We start from the raw sequence: 21,918 nt of genomic DNA, 5'->3' as shown, positions 1-21,918 counted from the left end.
AACAATCTGCAGAAAACTGAACACAATTATGTGAGAAATTAAGTCATACAGTTGCCATGACCTTTAATCCATCATCCAACTGTTAATGTTAATTTTGTGATCTAAAAATCATAGTTCTATTTGCATTTTAATGGCTCTTAAATGAGTGTCATCAAGAAGAAATAAAGGCAGCATGGCCTTTGGATGCCAAATTCTTTTGCTTTAATGTGATGCAGGAGATTAGGAAACTCAGCGCCGAAAATGTTTTTTGTTCCGACCTGCAGCAGCCATATGGAGCCATCCTCACAAAGGGAAAAATAAAACTACGCTATGCAAAATATCATGGCTGTGCTGTTATTATAAATAAACCAGAATTGCGAAAAGAGAGGAAGCTATAATGGCATCATCATTACCCACATGCTAACATACTGTGGAAAAAACCACTGCAGCTTAGCTTTTTAACGACTTCTTCACATGAATATACCTTTTGAAGTATATAATCCAGAGAAAGTTAGATGGATTCAAGTTTCATAGATCTCAATGGGTGTGTCTAACTTTCTCCAGATTGCGTTTTGTTTGCTTTTCCAACCTTAAAGTGTTTTGTTTGCTTTTCCAACCTTAAAGTCTCCTACTAGGCCCAAAGCCTCCATCCACATTCCCACAAAATGACTCCTCCAGTGAGGATCAAATACAGATCCATACTACACATTTGAAGTACGGTACATCCAATGCACAATGAAAGTACATGACTTCTTCCAAAGTATTCTGGGAACTATAGCTTTCATCTCAAAAAGAATTTGCAGCACCCTTAACAAACTAAAGTTCACATGATTCTCTGGGAGAAGCAGTGTGCCTTAAATTTGTGTTGAGTATGCTTAATATTAATTAACCTACCCTTTTCACCCCCCAGAGGCACACTCCATCATCTCTTGAGACAGACAGATGTCTTAATTGGAAAGATTGACTTATCATACTTCAGTGTGCAGGTTAGTCTGTAGCAAATTTCTGCTGTTCTGTGGTCAGTGGAGGGTTTGCCTTCCTGTTAAAGGTATAAAAACACATCACTGACTCCCATAGTCAACCAATTCTAGAGAAAGGGAGAGTGAAAACAGAAGGGTATGAAAGCATTGAGATACACACACATGCATTAGACTGCTCCTAATAGTAAAGATAATAAGCTCTATTGTACTATCATTATATAAGCATTAACGGTGGCATATTTTAGAGGCAGAGACCCTTAATATTGTAACACTAATTCAAGCTCTGATTAAATTGGATCCTCATTACCATGTTATTGAGAACTGGATGATTACTTCGTTACTATTTAATAAGGTGAAAATGCTTATTGTAAGCCTCTTGATGGTATTACTTTCAATTATAATTATTTTGCTTTATTAACATACATACCTAGGTCTCTTTCACGTTGATTTATTTGCATGCAAAGTGCATAAGTCTGATTAAAATGTTACATTCTTACTGAAACTTCTTTAAACCCCCTTGGAGAGATAGCTTCTATGCATTCTCTTCGGATTGCGCAGAAGGTCTTGGAGTACATGCTCAGAAAGCAAAGTGGTAAAAGCATTTCACTAAATGAAAGTTAGCGGTGGCAGCAGAGTGAAGGAAGCCCCTGTAATGGCAGAGAGGGGAAATGCGAAGAAAAGCTTCAGCAGGTATTATGAAGTTCCATTTCATAGAAGCTTTAATAATCCTGCCCAATGGGAATTGCGAAATGTGTTTGATAAATGACCTGTGTTTTACAGAAAACAGTGATGGGTTCATTGTGTATCTAATGGACTTAATTTGAATTCACTTGGCAACAGTTCCTTTCTTTCTCCAAGCTGAGAACCTCTGCATCTTAATTCAACAAAAAGAGCATCCAGCTGAAATACATGTTAAAGGGGCTAGCTGACTGAAATTAATACTCTACAGTGCAGTGGGGGAGTATAGCATAGTATACTATAGCATACTGTGACAATAACTGAATTGACTTCCTTTTTTAAAAAATATCTTCTTGTAGTGAGTAAACTTTCGGCTTTGGTAAACCATCCTTTAAAAGGCAGTCCTCGCTCTTCTAAATTTGCATAATTTGACACAATTCAGCGATTTGCTGAGGGCACAGGAGCTGCAAACACAATGGGTGACCCAGTTCCCCTCCCCCCGCTCTGAGTGGGGTCAGGGAACACCCCAAAACAGTGTGCAGAGGGTGGGGGGTATCATTCCATGTGGCGAGCTGGAATGTTTGCGCAGACCAGACAACTTGAAAAGCTCAGCACTGAATTCCACCCTAAGATTCCCCATGCCCAATGTGTTTTTCTGGGAAGTGACAGAGCCCAACTGGCTAATCAAAGTGCTGAGCTGCTGCCAGATTTGAGAAGCATGAACAGGAAGCACTCTGTCAAGGGAAAATGCTTCTCGTGCAGGAGACACGGAATGACCATTGCCTCTGACAAATAGTTGCATTATGCTTGAAATTCTCCAGCTCTTAAGAACTCCTGGTATGCTTCAATTAGCAGGTCTTCACTTCAGTGCCAAGTTCCCCTCAGTTTGCTGGGTGGTTTTGGAAACTGGTACTTTACTCCTTTTTCAAGAAACTACTGCTAAGTTCATTCTGCAATCTCCAGGAAGCAGAAAAGCTAGGATGTAGGTACTGGATACACACATGGTGGCAGTGAGCACGGACTCTGCACCCCACACTCAAACCCTGGCATCTCCAGGTAGGGCAGTGAAGGATTCCCTGAAAAGCTACTGTTAGTTTCAACAGCACTGAATCTGACAGACTGATGGTCTGACTTGGTATAAGGCAGCATACCATACATCACTACTCGGAAACCCATAGCTTTAAGGTCCGTATAGTTAAAGCTATGGTTTTCCCAGTAGTGATGTATGGAAGTGAGAGCTGGACCATAAATAAGGCTGATCGCCGAAGAATTGATGCTTTTGAATTATGGTGCTGTAGGAGACTCTTGAGAGTCCAATGGACTGCAAGAAGATCAAACCTCTCCATTCTTAAGGAAATCAGCCCTGAGTGCTCACTGGAAGGGCAGATCCTGAAGCTGAGGCTCCAATACTTTGGCCACCTCATGAGAAGAGAAGACTCCCTGGAAAAGACCCTGGTGTTGGGAAAGATGGATGGCACAAGGAGAAGGGGACGACAGAGGACAAGATGGTTGGACGGTGTTCTCGAAGCTACAAGCATGAGTTTGACCAAGCTGCGGGAGGCAGTGGAAGACAGGAGTGCCTGGCATGCTCTGGTCCATGGGGTCACGAAGAGTCGGATACGACTAAACAACAACTATCTTCCTATGGGCACATGTCTGTAGGATGTGTATTGCGACAGGATGTGTATTTTGGCTACCTGCAGTGAATGCCTTCAGGGATCTAAGGAGACAGAACTAGCAACCAACTCATTTAGATTGGATATTTTCTGAGACCATCCTTTGTCCTAAACAAGCTAGTAGAAATAGAGCCTGGTGAACAGAACATGACAATGATTTTACTTCAAACAATGCAATCTGGATTTTAAAGCATTTTTAATGTCACCTCTAAAATCTCATTAGTGTAGAAGGTTCTGTTTAGCAGGATTTAAAGAGCAGTTTGGTGTCCTCCCCGCATATGCATGCACACAAACACTTGCTGATTCATAATCAGGAAGCTTATAAAACAGAACATGAGTCACTTAGGAGATCTCCAAAGTTCTGGCTGTTTATCTCCTGGCTTCTGCTCAGGAGATAAACAGAGGTTGAAAACGGCCCAATTCAAGCACAGCAGTATAAATACGAACAGAATGGCTATTTTCCTGAAGGACAACAAAAGGATGCTGCTTGCATGATTCCACTTACAGAAATGGAATTGGCCTTTTAAAGTCTGGTCATAGGCAGAAGCATAATAATGGCATTTCTTGAAATGAATTCTGTGCCCTCACAGAACAGCTTTCCTCTCAGATCCTCCCAGCATTTCTCATCTTTAGTATTCTGCCTTTCTGTTAAGTGGAGTTCTCTAGAGTTCTATGCATGTAGAAAGGTGAGATGAATCTGGGTAATCTAACAAAGGAGCTTTTCTCTTGGGGTTGAACAGGGTTATGAATTGATTGCTTATGGAAAGGGGGTGGGAGTAGGTGAGGTTGCAGCCATGGAGAGAAATTGGCTTCTTTAGCCACAGATCATTTGCAATATGCGTATGTCCCTTTACTGCACTATGTAACATGTAGCAACAGTATGCCACTTATTCAAGAATTTGTGGTGTCCTACTTTTTGTAACTTTATAAAAAATAATTATAAAACACACCACACAAACACAGAAAAGGGGATTATTTGGGACATGTGTCTCTATACGTGTCCAAAACCTACCCTGCTGAGTTTTAAATCTTTTATTTAGCATTATGTATTGCATTTGTACACACACAGAGAGAAAGTCTCAAAATGATTTTACAAGCTAAAATTCAAGCATGTAAAAACCCAATAAAAAATAAAACAATGTATAATACCCTTGACCGAAGAACGGTACACTCCTTCTATCTGGGATGGTCGTCCTCTTCCACCGAGCCAGTGGCGTAGCGTGGGGGGTGCAGGGGGGGCCGGCCACACTGGGCGCAACATCTGGGGGTTAGGGTTAGGGGGCGCAAATCCACGGGTTAGGGGGCGCAAATCCACGGGTTAGGGGGCGCAAATTACTTGCCTTGCCCCGGGTGCTGACAACCCACGCTACGCCACTGCACCGAGCATGCAGCTTCGGGAGGGACGCACATGGAGCGGTGAGGGAGGAAGGGGACACCCGCCTAACCAGCCAGATCAGCCGAATCAACCCTGGCAATCAATGGGGTGACAGAGGTCACAGCCAGATCGCCCTCTATCTTCTGAATAAGACATTTTCTCCCCATTTCACCACCCACCAAACTGAAGCTGGGTGGAGTGGGTTTTGCAGGGTGAATTGTCTTGTATGAAAAGCCAGCTCCCTTATCTTGGTTTGGCTCAGTCCTTATTTTTCTATGCAGTACATTCTTCTTTGTATCGAAGAAAAGGGTTGCTATAAAGCTGAAGAGCTACCGGTAGTTCACGTGTTCTGCTATTTTGAGAACACAGCGTCTCCAGCCGGATAGAATTTTCTCTGTGATTTTGGTCCAAAATCTCCCATCTGTCATATCTTTCCCATTAGCAGGGAGTGCTTCACCTCTGTTTTGTTAGGCCAATCAGTATGCAAGTGAAACACAATATTAAGAATAGACCTGTCCCAATGGAAAATGCCATCCTATTTAATGAATACAAGTGGATTTTATTTCAGCAGCAAGGAACAGGAATTATTTTTAAAGGGTGCCGCAGTCTGCAGTAATTTGGAAGATCCAGCATTTTTATTAGCAACTGGAAGAATGATTTACCATAGCCAGGCAAACTGTGATCCTCACCCAGTGAAAACTTGTGGTAGCTGAGCCAATACAGAACTAACCTTTATTGTGTTTTCTCTCAACACTTTGTTTCTGTCTAACAGTTCAGTGAAACTGTACTTGTAATGCAATCTTGGCAAATACATTCTTTTCACAATGGAAGTGTTAAATCATGTTTTTCTTATTCATTGAGGTTTCTCCTAATAGCTTAATTTTCACTTGCGTTAAAATATGGCTCTCTTTATGTTTTGCCAATATAGTCAACATCTGTGGGCTTCTGTGTACTTGGGGAAGGGCTTACATATGGCATTTATTTATACTTTGCCGTCAAGAGTCTGAAATGCTTCCCTTTAGTATTCTTTGCACATTTTGTATGGATTCCAGTAAATGATTTTTCTGTATCTATATATAGATAGAGCTGAAATTCTTCTAGCCCACATAAGCTAGCGACTTACAGGGGCTCTTATCAATAGCCCTTTTACAAAGTCTGCAATTTCCTTGGTCAGCAATCCAGGGCTCATATATACAGCCTGAGATCAAGAAACCCAAATTCTGCAGCTTGCAGAAATGGTACCAACTGGGTCAGTTGATAATGGGTGCATTTGATTAATGCCTACATTTATTCTGGTTGGAAAATTTGGAATATATATAGTCAAGTTTATATTCAGGAGTTGGGAACTGTAACTTGTTAATGTGTGTATTGTCAGAGAGACAGAAACCCAGCAGTTAGCTTGAAAATGTCTTGGCCCTTTTGCTATTCGGCACAATTAGAGAAGCAAAGAACTTGAGGTATAATCCACTCCATCTTTCCTGTGCAGTTTCTTGTCATAGACTGACAGGTGTGGTCTGTCCTCTTCCATCTCCTCTGCAGTCACATAAATGGATACAGCAGCCTGCTGCTGTCCAGCATTCCAGCACAGGACTACTCTTACGAAGAGCAAAAGTTGCCTCAGATCCGGCCCTACCACTAGGCAGAGTGCAGCAGCCACCTCTAGCAGCAGATACTAGGGGGTGCAAAGTGGGCAGAGCTGTATGCATCACACAATCTTCTCTGCGCTCTCTAAGCTAGCCTTAGAGAGGCTATGCCGTCCTGTTGCCAATGTTCAAGTAAATCTGGCAGTCTGGTTGAGTTTTGTACATAGGAGAGCTCCATCTTGTCTTTTTGCCCCAAGCAGCAAAATACCTTTGGCCAGCCCTAAGGGCATCTGGAAAAGAATGTTCCACATGATGCATAGTAGGTTCTCCAGTTGGAGGTGATGGTTATTGTGAGCAGAGCAACATGTTAGGTATAAGGCCAGGGTTGAGACAAACACATAGCCAGAGGGAAATACACTTTGTGATTTCCCACAATGCTCCCTCACCGCCACTGCTGCCAAGCTCGGTCCCTTCTTTTAGCTCTTGCTCTCATCCTTCTCTCTTGCATGGTGCAGCCATGAAACCAGCCCTACCCTGTAGGCTTAGAATTCAAAGCCATCCTTGTAAATTTGAAGAAACAGTGAGTAAAGCAGTTTTCTTTTTTCCCCAGGGAACCTTGTTTACTCTTTTTAAGCAATCCTAGTGATGGGAGAATGAGACAGAATGGGAGGTAGATCCAGCTTCCATGCTAGTAACTCTGCTATCTAAATTATAAATTGTTTGTTTGTTTTTAAACCCAATACAACATTCCCCTAAGAGAGGAAAGAGGAGGTAGAGGAGAGGATAGACAGCTTTATGGGGTTTCCTTTCCACTTGCACAACTGTGAATGTGGGAGAAGATGGATTGTGTCCCCACCTTCTTTCCTTAAAAAGAAATGAACAATGAGGTTCATATAATCTGAAAAGAGTCACTAGATTCCAGGTTACAGACCCATTGTTTTATTTCTTCTGTGACTGCAGCTGTGCAGATTGTTAGCGTGCTATGAAAATTACACTAGGCTGTTCATTTGAATGGCAGGAGGACATGCCAAAATGGTGAATGTGTATCAGAATTTTAAACTGGTGAACGGATATTAGAATTCAGTGTTGCCCTGTTTGTGTGACCTGTAGGGAATGCACATCCCTTGTGTTAAGAACAGTTGAATTGCAGCTTACATCCTATGAACCCAGGACTGATGTGGTCCAGACAAATGAGCTCTGTTCCATGCAGGAAAGCAACTTCACTACATACCTGCACATCGTCTGCCCATGTACAACCAACCTGCAGGTTTCTACCCACAGATATAACAAGTGCATGAAGTCTATGCCACCTTGATGCTGGACACAGATATTCTGTTGGTTTTCATATTTCTAAATTGTGTTAAATAGTGTTTACATTAATACAACAGCCCAACGGTACTGAAGTTAAACACATTCATCATCTCAGTTTCGTCTCCTTCATACTGGTAATCAGGACTGTCATGGCACTATTGCATGTGCCCACTTCACTGAAAATGAGGCTGCCACTGCCTTTTCACTGTGAGCTCTAAAAAGAACACGATCTCACTTTTTAGCAGGGATTAAAGATCAGCATTACTGCCAGCCTTAACAAAACCTGCTACGATCAACTAGGCCAATTTATGCCAGTAAGAGTGTCATCCTGTCCTCATTAGCAAAGTGCTTCTTCCCTCTGCAGGACTCTTCATCTATTTCTTCTGGTACCTTTGGAGAAAAGAGCACTGCTTACCATATCTATTTATCCCTTTGGTGCTTACAAGCACTTCATCAAAGCATGGAAGACATATTGTTCCTTTTTCACAAAGAGAACACTGGCAAGGCAGAAGAACCAATGAAGGAAGAAGATTTGGGTCAGCATACCTATTAGGTTCAGATTTTGAGGTGGCTAACCATAAGCCACTTGCCTGCTGGACATGCCCACTGTTGTACCTTAGGGCCCCTCCAAGTTACCTGTTTATATAAGAATGCATTAACATGCCTCCTGATTTGCTTGCACCAAGCTTACATGGAGTCCAGTCTTCTTGGAGCATTCATTCTGATTTGCTTGCACGACAGTTATACTACAAGGATAATTTATTCTCTGGGCATCACAATTTGCTTGCAGGATTTCCCATTAGTCATCCATTCACCCAATGCTTTTCAATACATTTCCCCATGTCGAAGCTACAAAAAGTTCATCTCTTCTTTAAAGTGGATTCATTGAGCTCGGTCCACAGAGCTTTTTAATCCATGCTAACTGCACAAGTTTTGGTGTGCACATGAATCCCTCCCATAGAAAAACTGACAGCCTGGAGGCATCCTTAATGACCAGAATGAAGGCAAGGCACGAGCAAATATGGAAAGCCCAGGGAGTAAAAGAGCCAAGTCTGGGTTTTCCTAGTGCAGTGTTACTAATATAGCCATACAATGCCCTTTAAGCCAAATATAAATAGTGTGGCTAAATCCCCTGTCCCAGGACTGGGCAACCTGTGACTGTATGCAGCTCATGACTTAATTTCATTTGGCTTTCAGCCTCCCTTCAAGCTGTCAGTAAAGATCACCATCTCGGGAAAATGCAAAGTATGATGGCTTCAAATAGGAAACTACATATGAAGATAGAATAAGTGGAGAATAATCGTTGTCACATGTCCATAAGGTTCTAAAATCATCAGATGGGAAGGACACTGTGGGCTTTCTCACTGAATGGTGAAAAGGCCAATTCCCAAATTTAGAGCTTGAACACACTGATAAAGAGGGAGGACTATGGGCTCCTGATCATAGAATCATAGTTGGAAGGGACCATGAGGGTCATCTAGTTCAACACCCTGCAGCTCAGGAATCTTTTGCCCAACTTGGGGCTTGAACCCAAGACCCTGAAATTGAGAATCTCATGCTTTGCTGACTGAGATAAGGAGCACCTAAGCCCCTTTCTAATGCAAAGCCTTGAGCAGGGATAGCTATGTCCTCCAGAAGTTGTCAGGCTTGCAACTCTCATCAGCTCCTGCCATTATGGCCAGTAGTCAGGGATGATGGAAGATGTAGTCCAGCAACATCTGGGCAGCCACAGGCTAGCCACCCCTGTCTTAGAGACATAGCAATCTGCTTTGAACACTACAATATTAAGGGAAGTCTGCTGAAAAGGAAAAAGGCAGAGAACACCAGAATCTTTCCTATGGCAGGGCCCCCAATAATGTTGTTGCAGTGACTTTGCATGGAGAAAGATTACAGGACCCTGCTCAGATCCACTCCATATGGGTGTTCTCATTTCATCTTAATGTTTCAGCAGATGAGAGTCATGCAGATTGGAACAAATCATAAAGAAGCTGCACCCATTCAGTCACATTTAGAACAGCCCTACAAAGAAGATGAGCTAGATGAAGATACAGATGATTTGCCTTGGCGTTGCATAGAATGATGGAGACATCAAGACCAGGAGGTGTGTCCACAAAGAAATGACTGTGTCTTGCCAAAGCTGGCTCAGCTCTGAGCTCTTCCAGATGCCTTTGGTCTCCGTTGAAGCAAGGAGCATCAAAAGTTTAAATCTACAATTTGAGAGGACAATAGAACCGTCAGGTGTCAGACAATTAAATATACTTATTCAGTTGGATATTTTTGGAGAAAGAAGCAGGCATTTCAGAATATATTCCTAGCAGAGGATCTTCGCTATCACTCCCCCATATATGAGCTGTCAAACGCCTGTAGGCAGATCGCTAGATCCAAATGCAAATTCACATACTTCTCAGCTTCCTGGCATAATGGGACAGAATGGTCACCTTAGGGGTCTTTCCACATTTACCATTTCTACTGAAATAGTTGCTAGGGGATTTCAGACTTTGGGGGAATGCTGCAACACAATGTCATCATTATTCAGCTAGTATTCCAGAATAATGTACCCATTAAAATGCTTTTTTCTTTTACAGTAAAGCAAAAAATAATAATAATAATAATCCAACTTCTGTGAAGGATCTGGAATGATTCCTCCATATTTTCATTTGTGTGGCATGTGTTCAAGCATAGTCCTGGTTTCTGAGTGGGGGGGGGGGGTTGAGGGATGGTGGGCATGGTGTGAGCTGTCAGTTTGTGAACTCAGTTTACAAGGGAGATATTGCAGGTAGAGACAATGGTACTGAGTCATAGTACAACAATCATTAGATGCAGACAAAATTACATCACAATAACCAGGCTTTACCATAGCTCAGACAGACATAAAGTTCCTTCTAATCTCCTATATTTCCACAGGATTAGAATTCTGGATTATTGGGCATTAAATAAAAAAAAAATTGAGCCGCAAAAGGGTTTTCCCTGTGCACATGCTCATAATGCTGAAATTTACTGACCAGAGGAAGACAATGGTACATAAGGGGTGTAGCTACAGCCGCAGAACAGTTCTCAATTTCGTCACAATCCACCATGTTGGGTTTACTCTCCAATAGCAGGAACATGCAACCAAAGTTGAAGACAATCAGCTACAAATTCACTCTTAAACAGTGGATCAAACAGCAACTATACCACAATAAACAGTAAGAGCAGAAAGGCCCATAGCTGTATTGATGTTATAGTCGATGGCTACCACTCTCTGTAGTGGTAGAACCATGTTGGTGTCAACTGATGGCAGTGGAGACTACAGGCTTGAATTGCTGTTTGTTCCGATTCAGCTTTAAAGAGCGGGTTTGTGTGGGGAAAATACTGGGGCAGAAAAAGTGCTCGGACGTGGCAAAAGGAAAGTGCGAATGAGCCCTCCATAAAGTGTCAGACAAGGGCACTTTACACAAAGGGACTCAAGCGAGATAAAGCAGGGGATCTGATCAGTAACATCCCAAGACATGAAGGGCTTGTATGACCATGTAAAATGTAGATAGATGGCAGGCAACATCCTAACACATGCTTGGAAGGAACACACCGCACCAAATGAGATGGCAGACTTTTGAAAGAAAAGGGCTTTGCTGGTCCCCGCTTGGCCCTGATTTTAACTTTATGAGATGCAGTGTAAGCCAACCCCCAAAATAGGCTTTTCAGCAACTTTGCAAGGCTTCCTCAGAACTACTCCTCGAACAGCATGCCTTACCTACAGTATGAGTTAGCACTGGAAGGACAAAGGGAACTCTGGCAAGTTGCCATGAAAAGCAGAGAGGGTAGGGGGCGAGCAACTAGATCTACAGAAGAACAGCTGCTTTCCAGCTGGAGTGGCTTTTAGAGATCAAAGGGCTGTAGCATTGCTAAGGACCTTGGTCCTTTTGTTCATCTCGGCACCAGGGGAGGCTGGCTGGCTTTTGACGGCAGCGTTGCACTTTAAACCTCTGCTTCTGCACATAAGAGGTTTAGAAGAAGATATTACTGCCAATGATGATGGCATTCTGCTGCTAAGGAAACAGCTAATCTTTATTACACAGAAAGAAAGAGAGATTAAATAGCATTTTTTCAAAAGTTATAAATCTCTGCACTTTATTTGAAGCAGAGCTGATGGCCATAAAGGAGAAGCTTCTTCCTGCATAATTATATCCTGCCAAGATCATTGTCCAGTAATGTCTCTTGAACTTTCCTTTGATGTATTGAGAAATGGGGATCTTAGAAGCAGTTTGGCAGGTGTTCCTTTTACTGTAGCACTCAGGGCAATGTTTAAGATATTACGCAGCATTGTGAACATTTATATTCCGCTTTTCCTCCCTAAGGAGATCAGAGCAGTGCACGCCTAAAGGAGTAAAACAATAACAACAAGCAACAGAGACAATGGAGATTATGGCAGTCCAAAAAACTTGTTGTTGTTGTTGTTTAGTTGTTTGGTCGTGTCCGACTCTTCGTGACCCCCATGGACCAGAGCACGCCAGGCACTTCTGTCTTCCACTGCCTCCCGCAGTTTGGTCAAACTCATGCAGGTATCTTCGAGAACACTGTCCAACCATCTCGTCCTCTGTTGTCCCCTTCTCTTTCCCAACATCAGGGTCTTTTCCAGGGAGTCTTCTCTTCTCATGAGGTGGCCAAAGTATTGGAGCCTCAGCTTCACGATCTGTCCTTCCAGAGGATGGTAGTTAAAGCTTTTCTTTTTAACCTTCCTAGTCCAAAAAACTAGGAAGGTTCAAATAAAAGCTTTAACTACCATCCCAAATGCAAGCAGGGGAGAAGCCACACAGATCCCCAGATGCTGGGAATCACAAGTGAGGAGAGTGCTAAGGCGCTTCTGTCCTGCTTGCAGCCTTCCCACGGGGATTTGTGGGACACTGTAAGAATAGGAAGCTGGACAAGATAGGCTGTTGGCCTGATCTAGCAGGGCTCTTATTACATTCTTATGCACTTTCATCCCTTGGGGGGGGGGAACCTTCAGAGGCAAGGGGACCACAGAAAAGGACCTCCTCTGCATTGTTGCCTAATGGGTACCTGATGGGACAATTAGAAGCAGGGCTTTTTTCCAGCTAGAACTCGCAGGAACTCAGGTCCAGTAACCCTCAGTTTGGGCGCCATTGCCATTATTAGAGAAAAATGGAGGTATTCATTGTGAGCTCCGGCACCTCTTTTTCTAGAAAAATAGCACTGGTTAGAAGGACCCTTGTGGAGGATCTCAATTCTCAGGTAGGTTATATGGGGGAAGGTAGGTCTTTGGGTAACTTAGTCCTAAGCCATTTAGGGCTTCATGGGGCAAGATCTGGTGGTAACCCGTAAGAACATAAGAAGAGCCTGTAGAATCAGGCCAGCAGTCCAAAATACTGTCCAACATACCCTGAGGGTCACCTAGTCCAACCCCCTGCAATGCAGGAATCTCAACCAGAAGAAGAGGAGGAGGAAGAGGAGGAGGAGTTTGGATTTGATATCCTGCTTTATCACTCCCCTTCAGGAGTCTCAAAGCGGCTAACATTCTCCTTTCCCTTCCTCCCCCACAACAAACACTCTGTGAGGTTTGTGAGGCTGAGAGATTTCAGAGAAGTGTGGCTAGTCCAAGGTCACCCAGCAGCTGCATGTAGAGGAGTGGGGACGCGAACCTGGTTCACCAGATTACGAGTCCACTGCTCTTAACCACTACACTACACTGACTAGCTCATACGTGACAAGTGACCATTCACCCTCTCCTTAAAATCCTACAAAGAAGGAGAGTCCACCACCTTCCAAAGGAGTCCATTCCACCATCAAACAGCTCTTAGCATCAGAAAGTTCTTCCTGAAGTTTAGTCAGAATTTCTTTGCTTGTAACTTGAATTCATCAGCTCGGGTTTTAGCCTCTAGAGCAGGAAAAACCCAGCTTACTCCATCCTCCGTGTGACAGCCCTTTAGATATTTGAAGATGGCTATCATATCTCCTCTCAATCTCCTCTTTTACAAGCTAAACATACCCATCTCCCTTACCTGTTTCTCATAGGGCTTGGTTTCCAGACCCTTGATCATATTGGTCACCCTCCTCTGCACATGTTCCAGCTTGTCAATATCCTTCTTAAGCTATCATGCTCAGAAGTGGACACAGTATTCCAGATGTGGTCGGACCAAGGCAGAATATGACTTCCCTTGATTGGGACACTATAATTCTGTTGATGCAGCCTAAAATAGCATTAGCTATTTTTGCTGCTTCATCACGTTATGGAAAAGCTATTGCCATTGTACATTTAAGGCTGCATTTTTGAAGCATCCTTAACATAATATGTGACCTAGTGAGACATCATCTTTCAATCACTTGCCATGTTTAATTTAATAAATAAGCCCTTTTCTCTCTTTTTTTCCAGACATGAGGTTATAGAATCATAGAATCATAGAGTTGGAATAGACCACAAGGGCCATCGAGTCCAACCCCCTGCCAAGCAGGAAACACCATCAGAGCACTCCTGACATATGGTTGTCAAGCCTCTGCTTAAAGACCTCCAAAGAAGGAGACTCCACCACACTCCTTGGCAGCAAATTCTACTGTTGAACAGCTCTTACTGTTAGGAAGTTCTTCCTAATGTTTAGGTGGAATCTTCTTTCTTGTAGTTTGGATCCATTGCTCCGTGTCCGCTTCTCTGGAGCAGCAGAAAACAACCTTTCTCCCTCCTCTATGTGACATCCTTTTATATATTTGAACATGGCTATCATATCACCCTTAACCTCCTCTTCTCCAGGCTAAACATGCCCAGCTCCCTTAGCCATTCCTCATAAGGCATCGTTTCCAGACCTTTGACCATTTTGGTTGCCCTCCTCTGGACACGTTCCAGTTTGTCAGTGTCCTTCTTGAACTGTGGTGCCCAGAACTGGACACAGTACTCCAGGTGAGGTCTGATATACAATGGTACCTCGCAAGACGAATGCCTCGCAAGACGAAAAACGCGCAAGACGAAAGAGTTTTCTGTTTTTTGAGTCGTTCCGCAAGACAAATTTCCCTATGGGCTTGCTTCGCAAGACAAAACGTCTTGCAAGTTCTTGCGAGTTTGTTTCCTTTTTCTTAAAGCCATTAATAGCCGCTAAGCCGTTAATAGCCGCTAAGCCGCTAATAGCCGCTAAGCCACTAATAGCCGCTAAGCCGCTAATAGCCGTGCTTCGCAAGACGAAAAAACCGCAAGACGAAGAGACTCGCGGAACAGATTAATTTCGTCTTGCGAGGCACCACTGTAATGGAATGCAATCTGCAGCCTTAAATGTGCAGTGGCAATACCTTCTTCATAATATGACTGTCAATTCTACATCTGGGAGCAAAGTAAAGCTGGGGTCCATAGTCAAGTGAGCCCACCTGCAGCCTTATGCTTACCAAATTACTGGAAATTCTGTGTGAAATTCTGCCACCTTGTGGAATCTCTTTTCACAGCCGTAAACACTGAAACAGGTCCTGGATCCTTTCCTAATCATTGTTTCAATGTTGATCAAATAGAAAGGTGTTGTTTTAAACACATGTACATAACTCCAAGCATATATGAAGCTCACCTGTAGATTTTAGAAGAATTCCAAACTGTGAAATCCATCTGTGAAATGATACAGCAGGGATTTGTTATGGTTGCTTTTGTTTCATTTTAAACCACACAAGCCTATAGAGAGAGGATATAAAACATTCCCAGCTATAGTGGTACCTCGGGTTACAGATGCTTCAGGATACAGACGCTTCAGGTTACAGACTCCACTAACCCAGAAATAGTACCTTGGGTTAAGAACTTTGCTTCAGGATGAGAACAGAAATCGCATGGCAGCAGCGCGGTGGCAGCGGGAGGCCCTATTAGCTAAAGCGGTACCTCAGGTTAAGAACAGTTTCAGGTTAAGAATGCACCTCCAGAACGAATTAAGTTCTTAACCCAAGGTACCACTGTACCAGGTACCTAAACACATATTCGCTCTGTTCATGTATTGGTACCTAAGTAGAGAATGTCAACTGAGTAGCAGTTCTGAGACCAGTCCCTTCCTCCAGGGTTTCAGCACTGTTACATGTCCATGAAATACAACAGGATTTGATCACCAAATACTCTCAAATCCCTAAAGCAAATTGAGAGGACTAATGGTAGTCCCAGGCCAAATCACAACTGAACATTTTATGCTTCTTGTAAAAGCATAAGTACTAAAGTCCGCACATTTCTTTCCAGCAAGATTTATGTTCCCGAAGTGCCTTAGAAAGCAGCTTTTCATATATCAAAAGTTTGCCAGTGGTTCAGAGAACCAATAACACTGCAGTTGCTTTAAAATAATAAAAAATAAAAAAATTGGACAAGAGTTGAAAAATTTAAACTTCTGTGAAGTTTGAAGTCACTTCTGGGGGAAAACCAATTTCTGCATTGTTATCAAAGGCTACCTTAAAGCAGAGTTGGAGATTGGGAACTTGCTAAAATCCAAACTGTAGGACCCACTCTTGCGTGGAATGGTTTTAAAAACTGGAGTGAAGGGGAGTTGAGCTGAGAGAAAAACACTGGAGTGTGAATATAAAGCCCTTCCCAAGTGAAAGATGCCTAGTCACAAGAGGAAACAAAATGATGTGGAATATGCCACAAACCATGGTATGTTTGATATTTCATATATATCTCTCCAGCATGTCTCATGCATTGATTGCTGATAGATCAATGGGTGATTTAAAGTTGACGGGGAAGCAGTAGCAGCTAGCAGGGCAGGCCAGCCAGGCATTGCAGCATAGCTCACCTGGTTTCTCAACACTGTGTGGTACTGCCAGTGATTGAGAGGGAGGGGGAGGCAACGCATTCGGGGGCTCAGTGCATTGCAGGCAGCAGTGGAGCGCATTCCCACAATGCCTGGGGTGGGCACATGGGGCACGCCCCCAAAGGGCGCCCTCCACGGGTCACAGTTCAGGGTTAGGGAGCTGCTGCAGCCAAGCAGGAGGTGCCTCACAGCCAAGGAGGAAAGCATTTCCTCCGGCTCTCCTGCTCTCCGCTGCCAGATCAGAAGTGACTTGGAGGTAGAGCTGCTGCAGTGGCCGTGGGCAGCAGCACTGCCACCCACTCACCTGCTCTCCTTCCCTGGGCCAGGCCTGACCTGGCCCCCGCAGAGCTGCGCCAGGCACAAGCACCACTGCCAAAGCGCAGCTCCTTCTGGTGCAGAGTCAGGCTCCAGTGAAAGAGCCTGCTGGGGGGGGTGCCTGTTTGCGCCCCCTCTCAAAATTGGGCCCAGGACCACGGCACCCACAGCACCCCTCTGCTTGCTGCCCATTCCAAATTGCCCAGCTGAAGCCTTCTTAGAGGGGTAGCTGGTTGCAGACCTGTTTGCTATGCTTTGCTCCTGTTGTTTGCAATCTGCAGCTGGTTCCCCACCACACACACTGTGATGGCCTGGGATTCAGACCTGAGGGATCCCAGCCTGCACAGGATTCCCCACCTCCAGAACCAGCTGAGCCGGGGCTAGGACATGAGCCTGAAGGGTCATCACCTGTGCTGGATCCTCAGATGCAGGCATCAGCTGAGTCTGTTCTGGCTCCTGAGGTGATGGAGGACGCATTGCCTGCAGGTGCTCCACTTTCAGCCCCGTCAGGGGAAGCTGAGGTTGCCTCTGGGTCCAGTAACCCTCCAGCCTCTCCTGAGCTGCAGAGGCTCAGGGCAGAGAGGCAGAGGGAACTAAGTTCCCGCAGGAGGAGTGCTCGCCTCTAGGCCAGGAGAGGCAAGTCACCAGAGGATCAGGGCTACCCTAATGCCTTGGGGCAGATAAAAGCCGGCCAGCCCCAGTCCCAAGTTGCAGGAGTAACACTGTTGGTTGCTAGTTCCTGCCTGAGCTCCTGACCCGCCCTGACTCCCTGCTTGCAAGCCTGTTCCTGACTTCACCCGACTCCCTGCCCTGCACCCAGCTTCAGCTACTACAGACTGCTCCTCATTGCACCTTTGACCACGGACCGGACTTGGACCTTGCCTCTCGGGTAACCCACGGGACCAACACACACACACATGCAGCAGCGTAGCTCAGGCGCATGGAGCATCACATGTGCCCTCCACCCAGGGGCGGGGCAAGCCACCCATTGGGCGAGGCAAGCTGGGGCAGGGCGCGCTCCATCGAGCCTCGCCACTACCCCCCCCCCAGCTGTCGGGTGGCTGAGGGAGAGGCAGCAGGCGAGTGCAAGCCCCACGCTGCCGTTTTGGGCAGTGTGGAGTCTGCAGGTGCCCAAGCCACTGTGTCACATAGCTCATAGCCATTTTGTCACCCCCTTCAGGGATGACACCCGGGACGCACCACACACACCCTTCCTACACCACTGAATGCAGGTACAGTAGTGGGAGCATCAGATTGCCTCCACCACTGTGCCTGCCCTGCACCAAGCCAATGCTGCTGCCTTGCCCCTAGTCCCCTCAGTAACTGACTGCGATGCACAGCATTACGAAGCCAGCTGAGCAATGCTCCCCTGATTGTGCCACCCCACCAACCGCTACTGCTGGCAAGGGTTCCTGCCTCCCAAATTGCTTAATAATAGCAACAAGCAACAATGTCCCCCACACATCCAAACTTTAAAAAGGTTATAATTCTAATCTGTAGTAACTTGTGTAAATTTTTGCTTGCATGTGTGATAAGGCTCAGTGCATGGCTCATAGAGTGGAATAGATAATTAGGTCTTACCACCATTTTTCATGTAGCTTCCATTTTGTTCTTGACTCTGGTTTGTGGACTAAGATAACTAAAAATAGATAACTAAGACTAGGGTCCAACTATAAGTTGCATTAAATGTGTGATCACATTTTACATATCTGAGGGGTTTTGAGACACAGGAGCACAAACAGTATTGAGGCCTTGGCACGGGAAAAAGGGGGGTAGCCCATTTGCCCAATCCCCATGAAAGCCCCTGCTCCATATTAGCCTGGGTTGGAAGCTGTTATTGACCATGATCCTGAACCTATCTTTCATTTTAAGTTATTGTCTCTTTTGTCATTGATGTCCTTTGCAGGTGCAGAGGAAGACAAATGAAAGCAGAAGTTAGTGGTAATTGTACTGTATGCTTGAGAACAGTAAAGGAAAGCTGTAAGAAGATGGATTTTTAAAATGTGGCCGCTAGAGACAGCAAGATGGTGGAATGGAAGCATGAGTTATCAGACTAATTATCCTGTATTTTCTGTGAGGATTGGATCTAGTCACGGTGTTGAGTAAATTGTTAAAGTTAATAACTTTAAAATAGTGTTCAGATGGGAGCAATAAATAAGAGTTTTGCCTGTGATAGGAATAGCTGAAGAAACTGGGCATATATTAAACTGCTTAAAGAAGACAAAGTCGTGACATGATAGGAACTTTCAGGTTCCTTGACGACTGCCATGGGAAGTACAAGAAACACCAGTTGTAGTTGCAAGCAGCAGGGAACCCCCACCCCCATGCACTCAGGGCTTGTGGAATGGCTTAGGGTGGGAGTGTTCTTGGACTTCAATTCCCATCATCCCTGACTATTAGCTAGCTGGGGCTGATGGGAGCTGGAGTCCAAGAACATCAGGAACCCACCGGTTCTCCATCTCTGGCATGTGGGAAGCAATATGGAGTGCACCTCTTGGCACCCTTCCTAGCAGACAACACAAGCCAAAAGACTATCACAGGTATTCCCCTTCTGATAAAGTATTGCAGTGTGGGTACCGCTAACATCTCAGTCTCCCGAGGGACAACAATGGTTGAAAATATGGAACTGTAATAATCATCCACACAACTTCTCTGGAGCTGCATTCATGAACAGGTCCCAACAGGAATCTAGCAGGAAATTCACAGATATGTCCAGGTTTAAAATGGTTACAAGCAGCAGTTTGTGGCTTCCTTCTCTGAGGGGTGCACACTACAGTTTTACTTTGCATATCAGGGAAAAGTAACACTGAGTAGAACATCTGGGCAATGGAAGAAGATGCCCAGGGGCATTGATTAGTTCCTTTCCTCGGTGGTTTCCAAAACTAAATAAGCATCCTTCTGCAAAGGTTTACATCTAGGAAATCCTGCAATTACATCCTCAGCTATTTTGCAAATTCCCGTGTGAGGGCTATGTAGCAAGTTTAGAATTCCCGGAACTCCAAAGGTAGACAGAAGTTGGTAAGGCAAAATTGAGGCTCAAAAGCAATGGGGGGAAGCAGAACATGATGGTGGAGCAGTGTATTGGAAATTTTGACTCAGGGGAATGATGTTCCAAAGTAGGAGTTCACTGAATTTAGAAATGAAAATGCAACTTGGTTGCTGAAAATAATGAATGTTTAAGTTTGAGGTTTGGAAAGGGGAGGGTTAATGCACCCAGAAGGGCTGCTTAAATCAGCTTAATAGTCAGTGACTAAGTATGCCAGCCACTTCTATTCTTAAGGAAATTACAGGTAAATGGCCCAGAAAGCTGCCCAGACAAAAGAAGGGAGAGGTAGGAATGAAACCCGGAAGGATTTGCAGGTGTGAGAACTGCTCTCTGAGAATCTGACCTAGGGAAGTAGATGTGGCTAATTCGTTGAAGTGCTAAGCTGTGCCTCCAACCTATGCTCAACCTGCATCTTTGTAAAGAAACTCAAATATTACAGATACACCTTAAGACTCCAGTCATCTCTCTTTCCAGGGGGAACCAAACCCAGGTAAGCGCTGCACCTGGACTTGCACATCATTCAGAAAATTGGGGCACACGTCACAAAATTCACACTTCGGTCACCTCAACTTCGCATGCTGGGTAGTGTCCCCTGGCCACCCCCTTTTGTGGGTGATTGACTAAGCTGTCAGCGGGACTGCGTGCTCCCCAACACTGAGTGCGCCTCTCTAAAGTGGTCAAGTCAGACCTGAAGGTTGGGTTGAAGTTCCTGGAAAAGTACAATGGCATTTGCGTGCTGACGAGTTCAGGAATCACCAGGTATGCTTCTGGACCGACAATCAAACGGTTGTCAGTGTCCTGTCAAAGCGATTACCGCACTCTCCTAGAGTGGCAGATCTGTCCCGGACCTTTGTCCTTTTGTGCTTAGAATTAAACATCTATTTTCTCTACCAAATTTACCCCTAGGGTTAACAATGACATCACAGATGCTCAGGCGCAGCAAATTGCCACAGCCATTCCGGGAGCACCTTTGGAGCCTTGGGAACGTGATGTCCTGAAGGGAGTATTAGCTTCAGGAGCCCCATCCACGCTTAGATCTTATGGAGTTTCAAGGCAAATTTATAAATAAATAAATAAATAAATAATAAATTAATAAATAATAAATGAATAAATGCTAGGCTTGACACACCTCAAGGCAAATTAGTAAATCCTAGGCTTGACACACCCCCTACCAAGGCTGAAGCTCTGCAATACTTGGTACATTGGAGGGTGCTGGGTCGTGTTTTGTTGGAAGCCGCCCAGAGTGGCTGGGGAAACACAGCCAGAGGGGCGGGGTACAAATAATAAATTATTATTATTCCTATTATGATTGTTGTTGTTGTAGGGCTGGCGCAGGCTGCAGCCACCTAAAAGTGATGGTAGAAGGCCCTTATGACATTCTATGCCAATTCCAAAATAAATAAATAATTAAATAAAATTAAAATTATAATAATAAAATAAAATATGGAGTATCTGTTGGTCCGAGGACAAGGCCCGGTTATTTTCAGCTGCATACTCCACTGCATTTGGCGCTATGCGCATTGGCAAAGTGGTTTGTAAGGGCCAACCAGAATCCGCTGCCTGGGGTTAGTTTGAGAGACCTGACCTTGTTCAGATCCAATTTAGTCCTGCATGTCCAATGTTCCAAAACCGATCAGCAGTAAAGGACACTAAACATTTCATGTACGTGAGACCAACCGTCTCAGGTCCATTTCTTATACATTTGGATGGCTCTCGCCTTGCATGGCATCAGTCCACGTGCATTATGCAAAGGGTGATTGCTGCCTGCGGTTTATCCTCAGCTGAATTCGTGGCTAACTCCTTCAGGATTGGGGCCGCCACTACAGCACTGCATTTGCGACTATCAGCTGAAAGGATGAAGGACTTGGGGGCAGTGGAAGTCTGATGCATTTAAGGGATATATTCGTAAGACGTTGTGATTGTTCACAGTATACTTGACCTGGCTTCGTTACCTTCTTTTGCTTTCAGGTGACGTTGCGGTGCACATTTGGATTATAGGCCCTGCACTGTCCACCGGGTTAGAAACCATGCCGTTAACAGGGACCCTATGGTGCAGGAGCTATGAGGGCGCGCATCTGGATAATCGGGCACAGCATTGTGCATTGGGCCAGGGTCTGCGCCATCAATTCCGGTCTCGGGCCGCACCTTAACTACATCAATATATCATGGATCTCTCGGAGGGGAATGCACTGGGCCGGAATGTTGTCTGCAATTAGGGCCAGAGCGGC

General features: G+C 44.7%; 1 protein-coding gene across 2 annotated transcripts in view; it reads right to left on the bottom strand.

Annotated features, from left to right (window-relative positions):
* Positions 1 to 21,918, bottom strand: part of IKBIP (IKBKB interacting protein) — a 427,064-nt gene that overhangs the window by 336,352 nt on the left and 68,794 nt on the right. The gene's annotated exons all lie outside the window — the stretch shown is intronic.

The sequence above is a fragment of the Podarcis liolepis genome (genome assembly GCF_965112155.1).
Source record: "Podarcis liolepis genome assembly, chromosome: 10".
NCBI classification, from domain to species: domain Eukaryota; kingdom Metazoa; phylum Chordata; class Lepidosauria; order Squamata; family Lacertidae; genus Podarcis; species Podarcis liolepis.
Note: the sequence above shows the minus strand (reverse complement) of the source record. Positions and strands in the feature narration are given on the sequence as shown.